Below are 24,278 nucleotides of genomic sequence, written 5' to 3' on the forward strand. Positions count from 1 at the left end.
GAGCAATCATTGTTATACCACGCGGGAGATAGCCGACATACTCAAGACGTCCGAATCAAGCATGGAAAATCATTTGCACCAGCTTGGTTATGTTAATCGCTTTGATGCTCGGGTTCCACATAAGTTAAGTGAAAAAAACCTTAACTGTATTTCCGCGTGCAATTCTCTACTTAAACGTAATGAAAATGTTCCGTTTTTAAAAGAAACTGTGACGGGTGATGAAAAGTGGGTGCTGTACAATAATGTGGAACGGAAGAGATCATGGGGCAAGTGAAATGAACAACCACCAACCACACCAAAGACTGGTCTTCATTCAAAGAAGGTGATGTTGTGTATATGGTGGGATTGGAAGGGAGTCCTTTATTATGAGCTCCTTTTGGAAAACAAAACAATTAATTCCAACAAGTACTGCTCCCAATGAGACCAACTGAAAGCAGCACTCCACGAAAAGCGTCCAGAGGTAGTCAACAGAAAACGCATAACCTTCCATCAGGATAAACGCAAGACCACACGTATCTTTGATGACCAGGCAAAAACTGTTACAGCTTGCCTGGGAAGTTCTGATTCATCCACCATATTCACCTTCAGACGTTGCACCTTCAGATTTCCATTGATTTAGGTCTTTACAAAATTCTCTTAATGGAAAAAATCTCAATTTCCTGGAAGACTGTAAAAGGCACTTGGAACAGTTCTGTGCTCAAAAAGATAAAAAGTTTTGGGAAGATGGAATTATGAAGTTGCCCGAAAAATGGCAGAAGTTAGTGGAACGAAAGGGTGAATACATTGTTCCATAAAGTTCTTGGTGAAAATGAAAAATGTGTCTTTTCTTTTTACTTAAAAACTGAAGGCACTTTTTGGCTAACTCAATACATTTGGTGTAGATCTATAAACTGAACTGAAGAATTTATTTCAATTTGTGAATGACTAGAATTGTCCAGCCCAAAGAAAAGTGATTTCTCCAATAGTTCAGTATAATCTATGATAAATTACTTCTTCAATATAAATATTATAATGTGTAAACACATACACAGGCTGGGTTTAAAGTCATGAATGTACAGACTTTCCCCTAGCCAGTTCTCTTATTTGGATCCTCTTAAAGGTCAGTGCTGATTACCACAGGATGACCCAAGTGTTAGGATATGGCAATCTGTGTAGACTTGTCCATCTATGTACATATGAAAATATAATTTGATAGAATTGCCCTACTATTTCATGATATGGCTTATGTATATGACGATGTATTGACTTGCTTAGATGAAACAATTGTTATCTTACAGTCACATGGCGAAAAACAAAAGAAAACTATCTAACCAAGCCCAGAAGCCCTTTTCTCCCCACTGTGGTAAGTTTGATTACTTTTTAAAATCCATCACATACTATATACGTTTTTGAGCATCTATGATCTCTTTAATACATATCAGTCACTGCTATGTACCAGGCATTGTATTAGGCATGTATTAGCCATTAGGTTATAGCTGTGTACATAATAGACAGTCTCAATTCATAAGCATATAGGCAGGTAAACAGGCAAGAACAACTAAGTTTGATCTACAAAGTGTAAGATGCCACTGCAGGTACATAGGACAAATACCTGACCCAGAGGCAGTAATTTAGTAGAAATTTTCTGGAGGAAGAGACATAAGCTGAGAGACTTGGTAGATGAGATGGAGTTAGCCTTGCAAAGGCATTGAGAGGTGGGAATAAGGGTGATCTAGACATAGGGAACAGCGCGTGTATAGCGCCCAAGGTGAGAGAGCGCAGTATGTTGAGAGAACTTGGAGAGCTGGAATGTTGAGTTTCAAGGGGTGTGACCATAGATGAGGCCAGAGAAGTGAGTAGCAATCAGGTTATGCACACTATTGTAAGCTATCTTATTGTAAACTCTCTTAGACTTTCTCCTACAAATCATTAGCATGATTGATGTGTTTGACCAGGGGGATGACTTGTATTTTTCAAGTTTACTCAACATTCAGTGTGAAAAATCCATTTCAGAAACCAAGACTGAAAGCAGAGTGATGAGTTAGAAAGCACAGCAGAAATCCAGATTAAAAATTATGGTGTCTTAACCAGGGTAATATGAAAGAGATGGGAGAAAAGAGACCATATTCCAAAGCTTTGAAGTTAGAATCAGCAGGGTTCAGTAGTTTTTTTGAATATATAGAATAAAAGAGAAGGACAATTCAGGAAAGATACTGTGGTTTCTGACTTGGGAAACTTGATTTATGGTACTACCTTTCAATGTGATGAGGAACAAAAAAAGCCAACAGATTTGGGTGAAGGGGGAAAATGTGATGAGTTTGTCTTGGGACATGTTGTACTTTGGGTGCGTATGGACCATCCAAATAGAAAAGTCTAGAAGGCTTTATGTATGTATAAAGTTAGAAGAGACATCTAGGATGGAAATAAAACAAAGCTACAAAAGTCACCAGTCTAATGGCATCTGAAACTGTGGATTAGAAGACCATTCAGGGAAAGTGTGTAGACGTAGAACAGAGGAAAGCCAAGGACAGAACAATGACCAAAGCCCACATTATAAGAGATGGTCGAGACTCAGGAGGAAATCCAGGAACATAAAATATCACAGAAATTCAAGGGAAGAGGGCACTTGAAAGAGGAAAGAATGGTCCATAGTGTTAGGTGACGTAGAGAGCACACCCCCCCCCCCAAAAAAAAAAAACAGTTTTAAGAAGTACCCATTGGATTTAGCAACCAGAAGGTCACTGGTGTCCCTTGTGATAACAGCTTCATTTGAGTGATGGGGATGGAAACCAGATCACACAGGGTTCAGAAGTGAGTGGGAGCTGTGGACATGGTGACAGTGAGTGTAGAAAATGCTTTCAGGAAGTTTGACTGTTAAGGCAGAAGAGAGATAGTGTGCTAGTTGAAAGGGTGTATCAGGTTGAAAAGAAGGTTTTAAGGGAGACTTAAGCATGCTTATATGCTGATAGGAAAAATCCAATAAAGAAGGAAAAGAGAATAGCCAGTGGCAGGAGATCCTTAAGGAGGTGGGAAGGAGGGTATGAGATACAGTGCACTGGTGGAAGCATTACCCTTTACGAGGAAGAGGCAATGCCTCCAAGTATCAGGAGGATGGAGTGATGATGGTCCAGATGGTCCCAGGTTGGGTAATGAGAGTGTGATAAGAGCTTTCAAGATGCCAAGATGAATATGCCAGGATCCCAGTCCTCTCTCAGTTTGGAAGAGGGAGATAAAACATATGCTAATAATTCTGTTATTAAGTAGAAAGTGATAGATGACATGAGAGAGTTAGAAATAGAAGGCAAAGAATGGTAGCTTACTGAATGGAAAGGTTGTTTCTGATTTGGGATGGAGTAGAATCTTATAAAGGAGGTAAAGTCTGAGATAGTTCTTAAAGTATGTGAGGGACTCAGAAGTGTAGGCCATTACATTGCAAGAGAATAAGCAAAGGGAATTGAAGGTGATATTTAGGGAATGGTGACTAGATAAGATTTGAATGAAATGTCAAATAGGTGGAATAATAGGTGATGAACCTCAAAAGTTGGAGCTTCATTGAGGAAAGGCACCATGTCAGACCAAGCAGTTTGGAGTTGGACTTATTTTCAGTAGGCAGTGGGAAGTTATAGAATTTTTTATGTTTAAAAAGTAGAACATTTGAGAATCAAATTAGAAAGGCAAGACAGCATATTAAAAATAAAGATGTAGAAAACACTGAATGCTAAAAAGGGTATATTAGGAATTTGATAAATATCGATTAATGAATCAAGGGATGGATGAACAAAGACCATTTTGTATTTGTACAAATAGTACAACATTAAATTAAAACCTAATGTATGATATCCCTGGGGTATAAGGATGGTTCAACATACATAAATCGATACATCACATTAATAAAATGAAAGATAAGAATCATACGATCATTTCAATATATGCAGAAAAAGCATTTGGCAAAATAAAACATCCATTCTTGATAAAAACTCTAAACAAATTAGGCATATCTCAACATAATAAAGGCCATATATCACAAGCCCAAAGATAGCATCATATTAATGTTGAAAGGTTGAAAGATTTTCCTCTAAGATCAGGAACAAGAAAAGGGTGCCCACTCTCACCCCTCCTATTCAGTGTAGTACTGGAAGTCCTAGCTAGAGCAATCAGGCCAGAAAAAGAAATAAAATGTATCAGAATTAGAAAGGAAGAAGTTAAGTTGTCTCCATTTGCAGATGACATGATTTTATATGTAGAAAATCCTAAAGACTCAATCAAAACACTGTTAGATCTAATCAACTAATTTAGTAAAGTTGTAGCATACAAAATTAACATAAAAATTCAGTGGTGTTTCTAAACACTGGCAATGTACTTTCAGAAAAAAATCCCATTTATAATAGCATCAAAAACTACCAAATATTTAGGAATAAATTTTCCAAGAAAGCTGAAAGATATATTCTGAAAACTGTAAGAAATTGATGAAAGAAATTAAAAGAAGACACAAAGAAGTGGAAAGATATCTTGTTCACAGATTGGAAGAATTGGTATTGTTAAAATGTCAATACTACCAAAAGCCAGCTATACATTCAGTGCGATCCCTAACAAGATTCCAGTGGCAATTTTTACAGAAGCAGAAAAAAACCTCCTAAAACTTATATGACATCACAAAAGACCCTAAATAAACAAAGAAATTGTGAGAAAGAAGAACAAAGCAGGAGGCATCATACTTTCTGATTTCAAGCTATTCTATAAAGCTATAGTCATCAAATAAGTATAGTACTGGCATAAAAACAGAGAGATAGATTAATGGAACAAAATCAAGGGCCCAGAAATAAATCCAAGCATATATGGCTGATATTTGACAAGGGAGCCAAGAATACTCAGTGGAGAAAAGACAGGTCTGTTTAATAGATGGTGCTGGGACAATTGGATATTCACATGTAAAAGAATGAAACTGGATCCATACCTTACCCTCACAAAAATTAACCCAAAATGGATTAGGACTTAAATGTAAGACCTGAAACCATAAAACTCCTACAATAAGACCCTTGACATGGGTCTTGGTAATGATTTTCTGCACATGACACCTAAAGCACAAGCAACAAAATAAAAACAATAAACAAGTGGGACTACATCAAACTAAAAAGCTTCTTCACAGCAAAAGAGACAATCAACAAAGTGAAAAAGCAACATACAGAACAGGAAAAAATATTTGCAAACCATATATCTGTTAAGGGGTTACTATTCAACATACATAGAGAACTCCTATAACTCAATGGCAAGAAAAACAAATAGTGCAATTAAAAAATGGGCAAAGGACCTGAATAGACATTTCTTCAAAGAAGATATATGAAACACCCACAGAATCCGAAAAGATGCTCAGTATCACTAGTCATTAGAGAAATGCAGATGAAAACCACAATGAGATATTACCTCTTGCCTATTAGAATGGCCATCATCAAAAGACAAGAGATAACAAATGCTGGTGTGGATGTGGAGAAAAGGGAATGCTTGGGCATTCTTGCTGGGAATGCAAATAGGTGCAGCCACTATGGAAAACAATATGGAGGATCCTTGAAAAATGAAAACTGGAACTACCATATGATCCAAAAATTCCACTTCTGGGAATACATCAGAGGGAACAAAAACACTAACATGAAAGGATATTTGCACCCTGATGCTCATAGCCACATTATTTACAATAGCCATGACATGGAAGCAACCTCAGTGTTCATTGATGAGTGAATGGATAAAGTAGTTGTGGTATATATAGAATATTCCATTATGTATATAATATATGTGTATATATTGAATATATATATAAAATATGGAATATTATTCACCCATAAAAAACAAGGAAATCCTATCATTTGTAACAACATAGATGGACTTTGTAGGCATTATGCTATGTGATCATACAAATACTGTATGATCTCACTTATCTGTGGAATATATTCTTTAAAAAACTCATACAAAAAGAGATCAGACTTGTGGTTACCAGAGGAGGAGGGTGGGGGGAGAGGGAATTGGAGGAAGGGAATCAAAAGGTATAAGCCTCCAGTTATAAGATAATTAAATAGGGATGTACATTATCCCTACTAGGGATGTAATGTACAACACGATAACTATAGCTAACACTAAAGTATGATATATAGGAAAGTTGTTAAGAGAATAAATCCTACGAGTTTTCATCACGAGGAGAAATTTTTTTCCTTTCTTCTTTTCTGTTTATTGTATCCATATGAGAAAATGGATGTTAACTGAACCTATAGTGGTCATCATTTCACTATATATGTAAATCAAACCATAATGCTCTATGCCTTAAGGTTATACAGTGATCTATGTAAATTATTTCTCAATAAATTGGAAAGAAAACCCAATATTTGAAATTTTATTTTGACAAATGATTTAAAGAAAGACTATAAAATTGCTATTAGTTTCTAAGAACTTTAATTTATTTGCTAAATTTTACCATTAAGTAAATTATGTAAGGAAGAACACTTACATTCAAAGCTTTAAAAAATATTTTTTAGTTGTGAGAGCTTTGAAGAAAACTTTAAGAAAGTATTATAACTATTTCAACTTAATTAAAAGAAGTCCCTGGGACTTCCCTGGTGGCGCAGTGGTTAAGAATCCACCTGCCAATGCAGGGGACACGGGTTTGAGTCCTGGTCTGGGAGGATCCCACATGCTGCAGAGCAACTAAGCCCGTGCGCCACAACTGCTGAAGCCCGTGTACCTAGAGCCTGTGCTCTGCAACAAGAGAAGCCACTACAATGAGAAGCCCGCGCACCACGATGAAGAGTAGCCCGCACTTGCCACAACTAGAGAAAGCCCGTGTGCCGCAACGAAGACCCAACGCAGCCAAAATAAATAAATAAGTAAATAAGTAAATAAATTAATAAGAAGTCTCCTTAAGATCATCTGTGTGGTGATGGGTGGTAGCTCGACTTGTGGTGGTGATCCCTTTGTAGCATATACAGATGTTGAATTATGATGCTGTACACCTGAAACTTACATAATAATGATAAAAAAAATTCCCCTCAGACTTTATAGAGAAAAAAAGGAATCATAGAATTTTCAATGATATCATGGTGACTCAGGCTTGCTGTATGAAATATGTACTCTTTGATGTCTCCAGTCACTACAACAAAGAGTTTGTCAAGGAGCTGATAGATTTCTCTTTATCATTTGTTGAAAGTATACACTTGTGGGATAACATGTAGAGGAAGCTTATCATTAGGTTGAAGTTTTGAAGCCTCAAACTAACATGCTTTTATATTGCATTATAACTTTGTTTCCTTAAAATTGTACTTCCTAAAGGTAATAAGTTAATAACTCCAAAGCCATATTTAATTATAAAACATAATATGCCATAAGACATTAAGTAAATACTTTAACAATATTGGTGATAAACATTATAGTAAGAAAATGTAAAAACTGCTTTAGAAGCTTAAGCATGCAAACAGGAAAGTAACTTGCAACATTACCATGTCATTTGCATTAGCAAATAGTAAGCTGTGCAGTTTAAATACAGTTGTGTAAACTGGGCAAGAATGTGTGAATACACAGTGATATTGTTTCTTTGAGAACTTGAGAAACATACCTAATGGACACTCACATTTAATCTTTGTGTAGGTGTTTCCACACTTGAAGTTTTATTATCTTTTTGTTAAGGACTTTAGTTTTAGGGTTTTTATTTAAACCTCTATGAATTGTATTTTTAAATTTCTGACTCATTAAGCAAGTTCCCTCCATTTTTAAGGCACATTTTACAACTAAGATATTTTCATTTGTTGTCATTAAACCCTTGAAGTATACAGGAAAAAAAAGTTTTAAAAAGAGAACTCTGCATTGAGACAGATTAAAAGTCTTAGAGATGCAACAGGTCTTCAGAATATAAGCCTTCAAATAGCATGTGCTTTAAATGGTAATGTTACTTACAAAAAAAAGAAGGAGTTAGTTAAAAAAAAAGAAAGAAAAGGCATTACCTATCAGCAGTTTTTATGAGGTAAAGTTCAGTGGGAAATCTTTAGAAATGGGTCCTTTCTAAGGCATCACCCTCTTCTTTTGAAGCAATAGTTCCATCTAGTGGACATTTACTTAGAAACAAACCTGTGATTCCAAAAGTTAGAGAAAGGTTTTTTTCTTTAATGAAATGAGCATTAGAGGAAAATAACAAAGATAATAGGAGAAATAACTTGTTTAAAATATTAAATTCACAAGTAACAAGGTAGAAACCAAATAATTACACTGGAAAACAAACAAAAATATCTACCTGTAAATAAAACACTTTCCTATGTTTAAGAACACACTAAAAAAATATCTACCTGTAAATAAAACACTTTCCTAAGTTTAAGAACACACTAAAAAAAAAAATTCGATAATTTAATCAATGTGGAGAGCCAAACTAGGTAACACTGGAATGACTGTGACAAGAAACAAACTACAATTTGATTAAAAACAAAAATCTGGTACACGTTTCCCAAACTGCAGAGTAATAGAAATCATTTCATTTATTCATTTCAGCAACAATATTTATTGGCTTTCGGCATCAAATATATGCCAGTCACTTCCTAACTTCTATGATACTGACAATTGCTTTAGTCCTATAGCGCAAGAGGGGCTTCCTATCAATATCAGTGGCCATCTAAAGTGAACTATTGGAAATACAAAAACTTGACCTCTGATAGTGGCTCTAATTTGCAACACAATAGCAAGATGGCCAATCTATTCAGATGTTTCATTCAAATATTAATCATATGGATGATTCCAAAATATTAACATGGCTGGATTTTTTTTTTTTACTGATTTGGCAGTGTTACTTCTAATCACATTATGTCTAAAAGCAGATTGGCAGCCTACAGAGTAAACCTCTAAACATTTGGAATCAAGTAAGCCAGAAGTTCTTGTTATTGTTATCCTGATTTCATGAACTTGAAACCTAAATCTATGGATCTCTTTTATTTTAAAAGACCAAAATGGTTGATTGGATCAACCATTGATAATTGATTGGATTATTATTTATTTTTAGTTCGGTTCAAAATTAAAATGATTAAGCTCTGGATAAATCTTCTAGAATGTGCAGACTGTATTTCCAGGTGCAGGGGTCTTTGGATTGAGGACGTTTCTGGCTCTCTTTCATCCCTTATATTCCTTGACTATGAGTGGCTCAACCCAGAGCAGACAAACTGCCTACCAGGGCAGTTTTGAATTAAGTAGGATCTCTGTACCTCTTTTGCACACACTGGGACTAATTTCAGAGTTTCCCAATGCTTTTCCTGGATTTAGGCATATGAGCTAGGGATCTACATATATTTGCAGGGCGATTTAATGCCACTTTTCAATTAAAAAACAGAAGTTAAGTGATATGGTCCATGAATGTCTTCTATCTAGGCCTTAAAGGTCAATCATCCTTGCCCTTTCACTGGGATGGAAGAAGTCTTTGATACCACATAAACACTTTTTAATAGATGGGCCTCAGAGTAATTCATACATGAATGATCTTGAATTCCTAAAAAATATATTCTCCTATGATCTTTCTCCAAGTTATAAACTAGAGCAGAAGGTAAACTTGATAAAATAGACTTTTTGGTATAAAATATTAAACAGGTTAGAAAACTGGGGAGTGGTATTGTGACCTATGCAAGTGATTGAAATAAAACTCTTAACAGCAACTAGAAGAAAAAGTGGGAATAAAGGCCAGATGGGTGACAAGGGATTGAAGAAAGCAGTATAGTTAGATTAAAAGTGTAGGGCTTCCCTGGTGGCACAGTGGTTGAGAGTCCGCCTGCCGATGCAGGGGACACGGGTTCGTGCCCCGGTCCTGGAGGATCCCACGTGCCATGGAGCGGCTGGGCCCGTGAGCCATGGCCGCTGAGCCTGCGCGTCCAGAGCCTGTGCTCCGCAATGGGAGAGGCCACAACAATGAGAGGGCCGCGTACAACAACAACAACAACAACAACAAGTGTAGGGGCTGGATTATGTGGCCATTTGGAAATAATGCTAATGGTTTCCAGTTACTATTTTCGTACTAGTTGCCAAATATTAGACCAGGTGCTTTATATATGCTGTCTTATTTATCCTCATTACAACCTGTACAACAGAAATTATTACATCTATCCATGTAACAGATGAAGAAATTAAGACCCTGAGGAGTTAAATTACTTGCCCAAGTTCACATAGAAGACAGAAGGCAGAAATGGCATCTCGTCTGACTCCAAAGCTTTAGCTTGTTCTACTTTACCAGTAAAACGATTACTTTTAACCCTCAAATGGAGTGTTGATATATAAGGCAAATGAACCTCCGTGGAAAGCAATTTGGAACTACTGCATTACTCTATACGGTGAAAACTTCATTGTCCTCAGTAGCATTATTCACAATAGCCGAGAGGTTGAAATAATCCAAGTGTCCATTAACATGTGCGTGGATAAACAAAGGTGGTGTGTACATACAATGGAATATTATTCAGCCTTTAAAAGGAGTGGAGTTTTGACACATGCTACAGCAGGTATGAGCCTTGAAAACATTAAGTGAAGTAAGCTAAGTAAAATAAGCCAGACACAAAAAGACAATATTTGACGATTTCTTGCTACTGATTAGATCAGCATCTTAAGGGTCCAGCAATATTCATTCCCTGATCCTGTTTCCATATAGACCTAGAAATAGAAACAAATACTACCCTAGACACAAGTCGCTTAAATACTTTAATAAACAAATTTTATTATTAACTAAAAGTAAGCAAAACAACTGAACAAGAGGAAGTAGCATATTACTTCAGGCACAATAAGGACAGATCTTTTTGAGCATGAGTTTGTGAATCGATTGGAATTTTATACAAAGAAAACTTCCAGCCCTGGGTCCTCTCGGGAGTACCAATTCCCAGCCTGGTGACTACTTTTTCTTTACCTCTTTGTTTGCATCATCCTCCATCGCTTCCTTCTATGGGAATTGAGTTCCTATTGCAGACAAAGCACTGTGTTGAGGGGTACAAAAATGAAGTTCAGTAAACACAGTTTCTACCCTCTTCTCCTCCTGAAGGAGCGCCAGTTTGAGTCATGGAGAGAGCCATGTTGTCCAATTTATTTCCTGCAGTGCGTTAAATCTCATTGCACAGTGCAGTGATACAGACGCAGGTGAGAACACAGAGGGGCCGTAGCCTGATGAGATGGAGGCTGGAGGAGGCTCAGGGGAATGATGCTTGAGCTTAATTTTGATGGAGAAATTAATTTCCTCATTCAACCAACAAACATTTACTAAATACCTGTTACACGTCAGATATTTTTCTAGTGTTTCCAAAGTTTAGTGTGCACCAGAATCATCTGGAGGGCTTGTTTAAACACAGATCGCTGTTTGCGGAGGCAGGAGGTCTGCAGCGGGTTTGAGAGTCTGTGTTTCTAACATGTTTCTAGGTGATGGTAATATTGATCTAAGGACTGTACTTTGAGAACCACTGATTTAGACAGAGCAGTATGAAATGGGGGAAAGCAAGCAGTGCCACAGGTCGGGTTGTGCAGTTTTAGCATAAAACAAAGGCACCAGCATGGGCTGTGGGGCCGCAACGGACCTTGAAATCCAGCCCTTGTTGCACTTGCTAGGCCCTGAGGGCAATGTAAGCATTCGGGAAGGGCCGCTGGTCTGTATTTTGTCCACCCAAAAGGGCCCCTTTGTTAAATGTCTGCCCTGTGGGTATGTCTCCTCAGAGGGACCACTTTTTTGGAACTTGCACAAAGGCATGGGGTAAACCAAAGGCTGGAAGCAACACACAAAGCAGGGCAAGTGAGATGGAATTGCAGGTGGCTTAGAGTGCCCAGAACAAAACAAGTGATGGTGAAGCTATGGCTCCGCACTGGTCAACCTGGCTTCCAACTGTGGTCTGTTTCACTCAACAACCTCTATCCTTTTCCACACACAGATAGATTCTATGTTAAAATGTTTCACCCACAAGGAGACTGTCTGATTCTCATCCTGTCTTGGATCCATTCTGTCACTGTGGACAGCCCCTCAGCTTACCTACATCCAGACCAGGTGACGCTATCAGATATTAAATAGATCCCAGAAAAAGGCAAAGATAAGGGACTCTAAGGACCAACTGAAGGAAACTAATAAAAAAATGGCTTGGGTAGAAGATGGTGAATGAATGGAGAAGACCACACAGCACCAAGAAGCCTGGTGAAGATTATTGGAGAACATGAAGGCTCAAGATATGAACTTGGTGATTAATGGGAAAAGATGAAAGGAAATTACTGGCATTTCAAGTCAAGAAACAATAACAGAGAAGACTATCAGAGTGGCTGTATTTGGAGTTGACCTGAGAGAATTAAGCAAATGTTGCTTGAGAAAGCCTATTAGGAGAAGGATAGAGTCTTTGGACAAAATAACATCCTAAATAAGAGATTCTGCTGAGTAAGGAAGAAAGGGAATAGCCTAGAGATGGAGATTCTCATTTTTTAAATATTTAAAAGAAGCACAGCCTGCCAGTTATGTTGTGGGAACCATGCTTGCTGTACATATCTAGGATGTTTCCACTGCCTAGAATTATTCACCCGCTTCTTTTCAACAGGGCTTTTGGTTTCAGGGAATAAGATTCATGTGATAAAATGGATTGGGTGAGAACAAGAAAATATTGAAATTTCAACCTTTCTGTAGCAAAGGCAAAAGGCTTCAGAAAAGATTATTTAAGGTCTGCTAAGAGTGCAGTGTTCAGACTTTCCTCAACACAAGAGAAACTGTTCTCTGTGTTACCCAGTTAATGTGCAGGTAAAAATCTGCTGTCTGCAAAGTATCTCACACGTGAAGACCCAGCAGGCGTCAAGGCCCTGGGAGAGATTGTTAAAACACCCTCTGGAGCATCTGATTCAACTTCTCATGTATAACCTGAGAATTTGCATTTCTAACAAGTTCCCAGCTGTTGCTGACGCAGCTGGTCTGGGGACCACACTTTGAGAACCACCATTTGTAAACATTAATAATGTCATTTCTTACAATGAAGAAATCAGTGTCTAAATGCCCAAAGTCACAGCTGTTGGACAGTTCATAAAGCAGTGTGATACAGCTACTGAGTTAAGACAACACCCCAGGAAATATGGGCACCTCTCACTCTGCCACAAAGAGAGACTGCCAGTTTGCCCCAGTCTGCTTACCAAGGATCTCATACCCAAAGTGACAGGTGCAACATAGCAGTGTTTCATAAATTTGACCTCAGTGGGTGAGAGTTGATTATAATAGGCAAGGCTGATTGGGTCATACCAAGTAAATGGAGGATGTGGAAACTGTAGACAAGTTTGTCGTGAATTTTCTATTAAATGATTAAAAGATTCCCTAAAGGTAAATGTGAGGGCATATATTTGCTCCAATCATCTGTCAGAGCAAAATTTATGCTACACATATCTTTGAACGTGCCACTCTGTATTTGAAGAATACCATCCGCTGGAAACAAGCACAAAGAGAATAGCATGGAATAGACTTCCTGGTGATGTCCACAGGCAGGTCTGGGAGCCCATAAGCATCTTAAATCAAAAGAGCCACCACTGAGATTCAGCTGCAACTCACACGTGCGTCATTTAAACACGCTTAGATTGAGTGGCTTATCTGGCCCCAAATAAGTCACTGAAATAATTGGAAGCAGAAAGAGCTTTTGTACACTGTCCTTCTTTCTTTGATCGCTGGACTCATCTCTTCAATGAACAGGTTTCACCCAACAAAATGATACGTGGTTTGGAACTACTGTGGAATAAGCTCAGATTGGTGAACCAACAGCCCTGTTGGTTCCGAAAATAAAATTGTGCAGGCACTGAATAAGTATCACAGGAAAACATTACCAAGTCTTATTAGGAATACCGTTGGAAGTAGCTGTGATGGGAGGGTGGGGCCCAGTTCCTTTAAGAGGAAGGTTGGGACTATTGAGTTCGCTCTCAGCTCCTCTCATTAAAAGGGACTTAAATGAAGACTCCTGACTGTGAAGGGGAGGCCAGCCAGGCTGGGTGAAGGAGGAGGCTTCTGCTAACAAGCCTGGTATGGGGCCTTACACAGAAAATCAGCACAATTGACATCTTTTGTTGTTTCTATGCGGACTGATGTGTGGGAGAGAAGGCCCTGTTGGGTTAGTTAGGGATATCCTTTTTGAGGGAGCCCTGGAAAAGGAGCCAGATGGTGAAATAAAGACTAGCTGAGATCAATGTGACAGGGGCTTCGCAGCACCTTTAGTTATGGCTCTGTTATACTGGGAAAAAACAGTTGTTCCCCTTCTAGTTACATGCTTTGCTTCTGTGGTGTGAGTGTCTTGAATGTGCCTCTATAAATGCAAGACGCCAAGACCAATATAGAGTGTTGTTTTAAACTGTACACACAAAGGCTCCTCGGTTAGACCTCTTCCCATGGTGTAAGTATTTTGATGGTTGCCATTTTGCACTCTGCCCATGGGGTAGAGCCAGGTAACCGTAAATCCCAGCTGGGCTGATCAGCAAAGACTCACTCTAACCCACTTCGGTCAAGCAGCTCATGTTCTTTTAAGCACTTCTTCTTCTTTTTTTAATACAGAAGTATTTTTTAATTTAATTATGTGAAACACAAAATGCTGACTTGACATATATCCACATGTAACTCTTTCTCTCACGTTTACAGCTCAACAGATTGGTGAATCCAGAGGAACTGCTATAAACACTACTGTATCGGTATTTCAAAAGTTTATTCCAACCCATTTCTTCTTTTATACTCTAAAACATCTTCATTATGCTGTTGGATGAGATAGATCCACAAGAAGACGGAGGTGCCCAAGGTCAGTCCAACCTTCAGCCAGTCAGGTCTGCCAAGTGGCGATTCCCGAATGTAGAACTTTGACCGCGCTGAAAAGCTGCTGGGGAGCCTGGCCGAGGCCACCAGCTTGGACAAAGGGCGCAACAAGGCGGACGGCACCATCTTGCCGGGCTAGGCTCCGCCTCCTCCAGCCCCGCCGCTCCCGGGGGTCGGTGTCCAGCCGAGCGCACCCTGGCGGGCGGAGGTGCGGAACTGCGGGCGCTAACCCCCTCTTTGAAGCACTTCTGACACGCTCAGCACCCTTATGTCCTCAGCGCTTGTGAGTATTTGGGCTTTCCCAGCAAGGAGGATGACCTGGTCCCTACAGTTTATACCCTACTGCTTGGCCTTCAGACAGTGTGCTCACCGTAAATGAATCCAAGGAAAAGATCGGATTCAAGATCAGATTCAAAGTTAAGTGGAATTTGATTTGATAAGGAAATATATTTACCTCTTAAATGTTAGATTCATATGTATTAGAGCAAATTAAAATTAACTTTAATATTACTAATATTACTAATAATGTTCAACACTACCATGTTTAATGCCATGGTGGTAATGTAGTTACTGAGGCTTTGCTGAAACATGACAACTGCTAATAACTGCTGCTTTTTGAATGCCTACTATGTGCCAGGGGATTTATGTACATTATTAATCTTCCAAAAACTCTGTCAGATGTGTAAACCTTGTAATTAAGATATAGGGACTCTGGCAAAAAAAAAAAAAAAGAAAAAAAAAAGCCCAAGTAAATTGCTTAAGATTGCCCAAGTAGTAAGTGGGAGAGATGGGCTCAAACTTAGGTCTGTCTGACTCCAAATCCCATGAGTTTCCACAACAATATGTTATCATTTTAGTGTTTTTCTCTAAGAAGAAGGAAAATTATTTTAATATATTTGGAAACAATATTATCTTTTTATTTTAAGATTTTGCAAGGCAGAATAGGAACATAATCTATCATAAAAGTACGTTTGGTATCGCAAACTCCAGGAAAATAATGGACGCCTTTCTAAAGGATGCAGCAATTCTCCCCCACTGATTTCGCATAGCATTCATCTACAGAATTTAACTTTTTCTAGATTCCTGGAGGAAAAATCCCTCCTTACATGATAAAATTAAAGGCATATTCATAACCAAAAATTCCTCTAAGCAGAATTGAATTTTAAGACTTCCAGCAAAAAGAGACTGACGTCTCAGCAGAAGGTAAATAAAGATACTTTCTGCATCTTCTACATTAATTGACACTCATTTTAAAATATACTAATTAGTTGATGGACAGTGAACTAAGGAATTTTCACCTTCTAGTAAATTATGTGAAGTAGTGGCACCTACAGACAATGTACGATATTGCAGTCTAGCATCATTAGAAAGAAATTCTAAAGACTTTAGTATAGGAAGAACCTGTTTTGTCAGGTTTTAATTTGTATTTATTTATTTTAAAATTTATTTATTTTTTACTTTTTTAAATTTTTGGCTGTGTTGGGTCTTTGTTGCTGTGTGCGGGCTTTCTCTGGTTGCAGCGAGGGGGGCTACTCTTCGTTGTGGTGCGCAGGCTTCTCATTGCAGTGGCTGCTCTTGTGGCGGAACACGGGCTCTAGGCACGCAGGCTTCAGTAGTTGTGGCATGCGGGCTCAGTAGTTGTGGCACACGAGCTCTAGAGCACAGGCTCAGTAGTTGTGGCAGACAGGCTTACTTACTCTGTGGCATGTGCGATCTTCCTGTGCCAGGGCTTGAACCCATGTCCCCTGCACTGGCAGGCAGATTCTTAACCACTGCGCCACCAGGGAAGCCCCTGTTTTGTCAGGTTTTTAAAATTACAGAATGCATCTTCCTGGAAAAATACACTATGTCTGGAGTATAAGTAGTCACAGAATATGCACGGCACATCTTTCTGACATCTCAATTTTATTCGACATTTATATACGAAAATAAATGTTTATTGTGACTTAGATGGCACAATTAGCCTGATTTTTTTTTTTTTATCTATGATGGAAATCTTCCAAAAGTGTCTCTGTTTCAAACACATTCATTTTCGTCTTGCTATTAGAGGTTCTTCAGTGGAAAACTTTTAGAAATATTGGATCTAGCTCATTCCCTTTGTTTGAAAGATGAGAAAAGTCATGTGCCAGCTTGTGTCTAGGCTCAGAGAAAAGTTCAGGGAAGACAGACTTACAGACTCCTATTCTTCATTCTTTCCATCTGAATTTACCACAGGGTCCCCGTTTGTATGGTAGATACTCAATCCAAATAGAAAAAAAAAGTTCACTTTGGGGAATCACAAACACGTGGTCAAAAGAATTTGGGGAATGTGAAAAGTTCTATAACCTCGGAATCACTGAAAATTGGTAGCAATGCTACAATAAAAATCTCCCATGGGAGAAATTCTGCAAGTTCTCAAAGGACTGTGAGTGACGTTGAGCAACTCCAACAGCAAGCACGTCTTCTTGCTGATCGTCAGTCTCTTTTTGCTGGAAGTTTTAAAATTCAATTCTGCTTAGAGGAATTTTTGGTTATGAATATGCCTTTTATTTTATCATGTATGACAGCAATTAAATCACCAGCATTAGCTTTATAGCACAGTTAACATTCTGAAACACATCTATTCCATATAATGAAAGATACTCAAATTTAGGCCAGATTTTTAAGTTCAAAGAATAGCTTTAAAATAAGACTGCCAATGAGGTTTATTGTTTGATATGCAGCTAGTTAGATATCCAGATTTTGGGGTCCTGCATGTCTTTGTGTTCTACTTTGCTTTATCAGAAAGCAAAAGGACTTAGACGTGGCCTAACAGTAGACAGATAACTTCAAAATTTCCAAATGATTCTTCAAAATGAAATCATAGACTGAGGTTGGCAAAAATAAGAACTGAAAATATGTAAGGATCATTACTACAGCAGATAGCCAAGCCAGGCTCAAATGGGTGCAAATTAGCTGTTACCACGTTGCTGAAGAGGCACGCATTTGGCTTTTAGTCAAAGCGACGTGGTCAACATGGAAACATTATTGTTGCACGTAACTAGTGTTTCAGATGTAGGGAGCCTCCAGGGTTTGTTAATTCAGCAACTTAAGAAAGCCGTTAAATACCCAGAATTATTCTTTTTCTTCTATCAGCCTTGCCATCTGGGATAGGCCCTTTCATGCTCGCAAAATGATTCTATCTGCAAACTTTACATCCTCACACATCAATGTCCAGAGGAAAAACAAACTCAAGAGCCCTCTCTCACATGTCTTTCTTAAGAGCTTAGAATCTTTCTCCAGGAGTTATTCCAACAGATTTCCACTCATGCCTTATTAGATTGGGATCAGGTATCTCTTTCCAGCTCAATCTCAAAATGGAAAGGGAAATTGAACTACTGTGTTATGATTGGTTGAAGGCAATCAGGATTCTTGGGGCTGTGACTGGGGCAGGACTAATCTTTCCTGAGCCCTAATACCTGCATCAAATATGGGTTCTACAGAAGGAAAAAGGGCTCTTCGCAAAAAACCAAGTGTCTCCTACACGGCACATCATAAAGCAACAGAAATTAACATCCCCAAGGATCGATGGGGAGAAACTTTTAGCATGGAAGGTACCTTGATATAAAATAGAATGTATAGGGACTTCCCTGGTGGCGCAGTGGTTAAGAATCTGCCTGCCAATGCAGGAGACATGGGTTTGAGCCCTGGTCCGGGAATATCCCATATGCCGTGGAGCAACTAAGCCCGTGTGCCACAGCTACTGAGCCTGTGCTCTAGAGCCCGTGAGCCCGCATGCTGCAACTACTGAAGCCCCTGCACCTAGAGCCCGAGCTCTGCGACAAGAGAAGCCACTGCAATGAGAAGCCCACACACTGTAACGAAGAGTAGTAGCAGTGGCAACTAGAGGAAGCCCGTGCACAGCAACGAAGACCCAACACAGTCAAAAAATAAATTAATAAATTAATTAATTTAAAAAAATAGAATGTATAAGTGAAAGATATGCTTAGAGGACTTAAAGAAAGGAAAACACATTAGGTCAGTGTTTCCATCTATCCCTTCTGCTATCTGGGAATTTTATCTCTGACTCCTAATCACCAAAGGCAAAGGCAGACTACATCTTAAGGCTACTTTTCTCAGCTAGTATGTATACAAAGTACAAGAAGGATAATGACTTGTCTTGCAAAATACTGGGACAGCAAAAGGGTTTTGGTCCGGCTGCCTCTTTCCCCAGCACAACTCCATGGGTTCTTTGGGCTTACACACACACACAAATTCATAAAGGCTGTTTCTAGCATTGCTGAGTGCCTGATCTTGGGTTGTGGCATCCTGTGGGAGAAGGGGCACAGGAGATGAAAAGGAAGGTGTTTGTTCTCAGGAAGAATTCAATGTAAGGGTCCTGTCAAACAATGTAGATTATGTAGATAATATAATGGAAGTTTATGTTGGTAATTTCATTTACAGTGCATATTCTTATCATGTTCTACATTATGGTTACAAAGTAGATTATAGGATTTTTTCCCTCAAACAAGATTGAAAAGTTCAAAGGGATGTTATTTTAATAAATCTCTGAGCCAGAATCACATAACAGTATCATTTGAAGAAGAATTCTTAACCTTCTCTGTGGAAACTTGAAAAACATTAAAGAAAGGCAAGCCTCAAGACTTTCTACTAAAAAAAACTGGTTATAAACATTTTTTAGCATAAAAGAAAATTGTACTTGGATATCCTATCTAATAGCAATTAATGTCCTAAAATTATATTTAGCTAAACCATATTTAGCTGTACTAAAGAAAGCTCAGGCTCTTTTCAGATCTAATATGATTCCAAGAATTCTAAGATTTTATGTATTACTTAATGTTGTTGTTCTTTTTGTTACTGAGTATTTGAAAACTACACAGATTCATACATTTAACAACTATTCAGTAACTCATACACGCCAGGCACTGTTCTGAGTGCTTGGGATACATTTGTGAACAAAAGTAGACAAAAGATTGAAGCCCTTGTGAGCTAATATTCTAGTGAGGAAAAGAGAGACCACGAATGATAAACGTAACAGATTAATAGATATACTATGATAGAAGGTAATAAGTGCAATGGGGGAATACAGAGCAGGGTGAGAAAATCTAGAGCATAAGAGACATTGCCTCTTTTTTTATGTTTTTTTAAAATTAATTTTTATTGGAGTGTAGTTGCTTTACAATGTTGTGTTAGCTTCTACTGCACAGCAGACGTTGCCTTTTTAAATGAGGTGGATAGGGTAGACCTCATGGTGAAAGATGTATGTATATCTTATAAAGTTGTATGTGTATATATAATATATATTTACATGAGTACATAAATACAAGCTACGTTAAAATTAAATATTAACTATATGTATGTTTCTACACTGAAAGTCTATTAATATATTTCCCACTAATTTAAAATTTGCGATTAATTCAAACACTACATTGGTTAAAAATTTACCTTTGTGTTTTCCATGAAGAGCTTTTAATAGCATAAAATGACTTCAAAGAATGTTTTTATAATATTTTTTGTTTTTCTTGATTCTAACAGCTTGCTTATTTTAGGAAATTCAGAATATTAAAAAGAAAGAAAAGAAAAATCACCCATAATCCCACTGCTCATAGATAAATACTAATATTTTAGAAAAATTCCTCCCTTTCTTCATACCTGTCCTTTTTCCTCTTTCCTCCCTCCCTCTCCCCTTCCTCCTTCACTTCCTTCCTTCCAATCTTCCTTTTATCCACCTAGATAGAATTAAAAATAATTATATAAATGGATAGGTTTTTTGTTTTTTTTTTTTAATTGAGGCTATGCATAGGTCTTCAATCTCTTATCTGAAAACTCTGGAATCAAAATGTGCTTGAGAATTGATTGGGTATAAAAAGGTAATTTTATATAAACTGTACATTACATAATATCCCTAGTGTGGTCTGGGGCAGGACCCTGCAATCAAATACATTAATAGTGAAATGTTTGTTCATAATACATGAGATTAATAAAGACCATAAACAGCCTCATATGAGTTACAGTCATATTTTGCTATTAATTGACTCACAGTTCATCACAAACAGTCTCTTGTTTTTCTGAGCTTATTAGATTTCAGAATTGCAGATAATGAATTGTGAACCTAAGCACATTTTTTTAAATGGTGTCGTTTCTTAAAGTTGTATTTTAGAAAAAAATTAAAAATTTTTTTAAAAAAAGAACTTTTTTAAAAGTTATGTTAACATTCTATCATGTTAAGGTTTTAGAAACTATTTTGATAGTGACAAAATAGCTTACGTATTAAAAATGTATTAAATATATTTTAAGCATGTTAGCCAATTGTTCACCATATTTAATGTATATGTTTTTCTAGTTTATGTTTACCTATTAATGTTGTTTTTAAAAATATTTACAGATATTACATGTATCAATAAATACCACATATGATACTTGTGGTGTCATCATACTCATGGCTGCATCTGTAGACCAAATCTGTAGATTCTTTTTTGTTTGTTTCACCTTAGGGTTCACTTTAATGAAGTGAATAGTGTTGCACATTCTATGGATCTGGACAAAAGTATGAGGACATATATCAATCATAATGTCAAAGTATTTTCACTGCTCATAAAAACTTCTGGAATCTGTATTCCTCTCCCCTCTCCCCCCAAACTACTGACAACTACTGATCTTTTTATTGTTTCCACAGCTTTGCCTTTTCCAGAATGGCATATAGAATCTATTTTTCTTTTCCTTCCTCCTTGAAAAGAGAGCTTCAAAGCCTTTATGTCTATAAGACCACTCATGGCCCGCCCATGCGTGGACTGGACAGGCTCCAGGTGGCAAACTCCCCCACTAAATACTGTAGCTTTTCTTCCAATATTGAGCCCTGTCCCACTGGTCCTGCCCAGCAGCCACGTGGAGGACGTGTGTTGGGTATTTGTTGGGTATTTTGTGCCCCTTGTCACAATGAGCCCAGATTCCTGTCAAGTGTGTTGTAAACAGACGAGCCATTTCTTCACGCTCCCTACTCTGAGCACACCCCTATAAGATGTTTTCATTTATGTCTTTCTTTTAAGATTTTATATTTTCCTTTTTACCCCTCAATCCATCTAGAATAAACTCTTCAGCTACAATGTAACTTCTAAAAAAAACATTTTAAAGATACATTATAGCTATATAGATATTATAGATATATAGTTTATATATAGAGATATATATAAACATGAGCATTTGCACATGGTATAAGATTTTGACAGGTACTTTCTGAGGATCCTCTCTGACTTTTGGGAGCCATCTGGCTCAGAGAGCTGCTCTCAACCACGTGGAAGGTTTAGGATTAGAGCCCTGACCCTGTCAGTAAGGACCACGTGGTCCAACACTGCAGGTGCTGGGTCAGTATGAGGAAGGTTCTTAGTCAAGAATTATCTTCAAAAAATCAAAGACAGTGATATCCAAGTGGATGAAAAAGTGAAGAAAGAAAAGCAGCTTTTTTCTTAAGAAAGTTCGTGAAGAGTGGAAAAAGAAAACCCAGTGATTTCAGTGAATGCCAGTATAGCAGAAGAGAGGCAGCCCCTTTCTGCGCGAGCTAACAGGATGCTAGTCAAGAACACAGAGAAATGTCTTAGACCGTGAACTGTGTGCGAAGATTCAGAAACTCCAGAAAAGAACTTGATGATTCTTATTCCATAAAGAGCCATAACAGATGGCCTTTCTCAGAAAAGTGTTCTCTGCTGGCCTGGTTGATAATCGTAATGTGGTTTTGTAGTGGCTGCTAATTAACCAAAGATGACCTCAATGCTTCAGACATTGACACTTAAGTATAAAGGAACTTCTGGCCGTAATGTTCCTGCGGTTCCCAGTGAAGAGAAGCTGATTGGTTTTGCTCCTGGAGTGTCAGATGATGGATGTTCTTCGATGTCGTCCTTTCTCCATTACACTAATAAACCCTCAGCCTTTCCTCTTTCTGCCAACTGCCTCCTTCCCCTTGCAAAAGCTTAGTAATATCAGAAGATTGTGATGAGGTCAATTTAGATGAGAATGGGAGAATAATTTTTTAAAGTTTACCACACTCTGAGTTCTGCTTCTTATTCTAGCAATCCTCAATCCAAGAACATGTAAATGCCACACTGGCTTGACTGTTGCTAACTTTTACAAGCTGCAATGTAACATCCTTCACAATCAGTTTGGACTTCGCTTATAAAGAATTTGAAATGTACTCAGGTGGTATGTATATTGGTGCAAAAAAACTTTCAGAAAGTCATCAGAAGAAAAAAATTTTTATCAGAAGTTTAGTTTTTCTTTTATTGTTAATTTTTTGTTGGATTATTGTCCATCAGACTATTTAATTCTGTACTTTTTATATATATATATATATATATAAGATTTAACATATATATCATATATAAATTGTTTTTACATATTATCTATAAAGGGAAAATATCTGGCATATATGTTTCTTGCCATTAATTTCCTTTTTTACTTAAACAAATAGCTTCAGGTGTATCTTTGGAGTATCTGTACTTCCAGTTTTTGAAATAATCTAATTATGAACTAGGAGGCATATTCTATTGAAACTAATCGACAATCTGATTGTCTTTTGGAAATTGGAGTTGTCTTGCAGACAGGAACATCAAGAGTGTGACTGAAGCTGGAATATTGCCATTTTGGATCTCCAAAATGGCTCTATATAAAGTGACATATGTAAGTTCAGCTTGCAAACTAGGCTATAACATAAAAAGTCCTCATTCTGCAAATTGCTAACCCCATATCCACACCTGTGATTTAGCTTCTCCTTGAATGATATGATTTGTTTTTCTAAAGAAGGTAAATGTGAAAACTGGAATCTGAGTTTAACTTGAAATTCCTCAGAACTGCAAGATAGAATAAAAATTATGAAAGAATTTTGTGTAATAGCCAAAATGTAAAATGCTCTTAGGTTTTAAAAGTGAACACTTCTGGCTCATGTAGCCCTTGGCTTTGAACTGTGGCCTATATATAATGAAACTAATAACTTTCAGATTTTTAAACAGAAAGATAAACTCTCAGGGAGGCAGGCTCTTTGCATGGTACCATTGCTACATTCTAACTAACCCTAGATATGGGAGCACTTTAATGTATTTTTTAAAATGAAAATATATACTACTAAGAAATAAGGTATTTATAATCACTTTTCCATAAATTAAGACATTATAAAGCCATTTATATAAAATGTAATGTAATTTAATTTTTGCATATTATTTATACAAGGATACCCCTGAAAGATGACTGAAAAGATAAATGAAAAATGAAAGTATAATGCCAAAAAAATGACAAGTGTTTCTCCATTATCGCCTTGTATGTCAAGTTGTCCAGCATTGGTTGGTATTCCCTCTACAGTTCCTTTGTAGACCAACTGATTTTTTTAGTTTAGAAACTTGTATGAGAATTTTTTAAAGTTTATGATTATTATTTTTGTAATACAAATAGTTTTTTCAGAGTGTGTCTGTATAGTCTTTATTTTAGTTCATTCTGTCTGGATCAAGATGAGCTCTTTTAATTTGCATGCTTTGATCCATTTTCAGTTGCTTTCAAA

General features: G+C 37.5%; 2 pseudogenes across 1 annotated transcript; both read right to left on the reverse strand.

The window, feature by feature from the left end:
* Positions 1-14,499: 14,499 nt before the first annotated feature.
* LOC113618721 (NADH dehydrogenase [ubiquinone] 1 subunit C1, mitochondrial pseudogene) lies at positions 14,500-14,889 on the reverse strand (annotated as a pseudogene). Its single transcript, XR_003432095.1, has one exon. The product of XR_003432095.1 is annotated as an NADH dehydrogenase [ubiquinone] 1 subunit C1, mitochondrial pseudogene (transcript).
* A 6,742-nt stretch (positions 14,890-21,631) lies between these two features.
* On the reverse strand, positions 21,632-21,749 carry LOC113619342 (uncharacterized; annotated as a pseudogene).
* Positions 21,750-24,278: the final 2,529 nt, after the last annotated feature.

Source organism: Aethalodelphis obliquidens, unplaced genomic scaffold (assembly GCF_003676395.1).
Source record: "Aethalodelphis obliquidens isolate GAN/ISIS:26980383/991018 unplaced genomic scaffold, ASM367639v1 scaffold6, whole genome shotgun sequence".
NCBI lineage: Eukaryota > Metazoa > Chordata > Mammalia > Artiodactyla > Delphinidae > Aethalodelphis > Aethalodelphis obliquidens.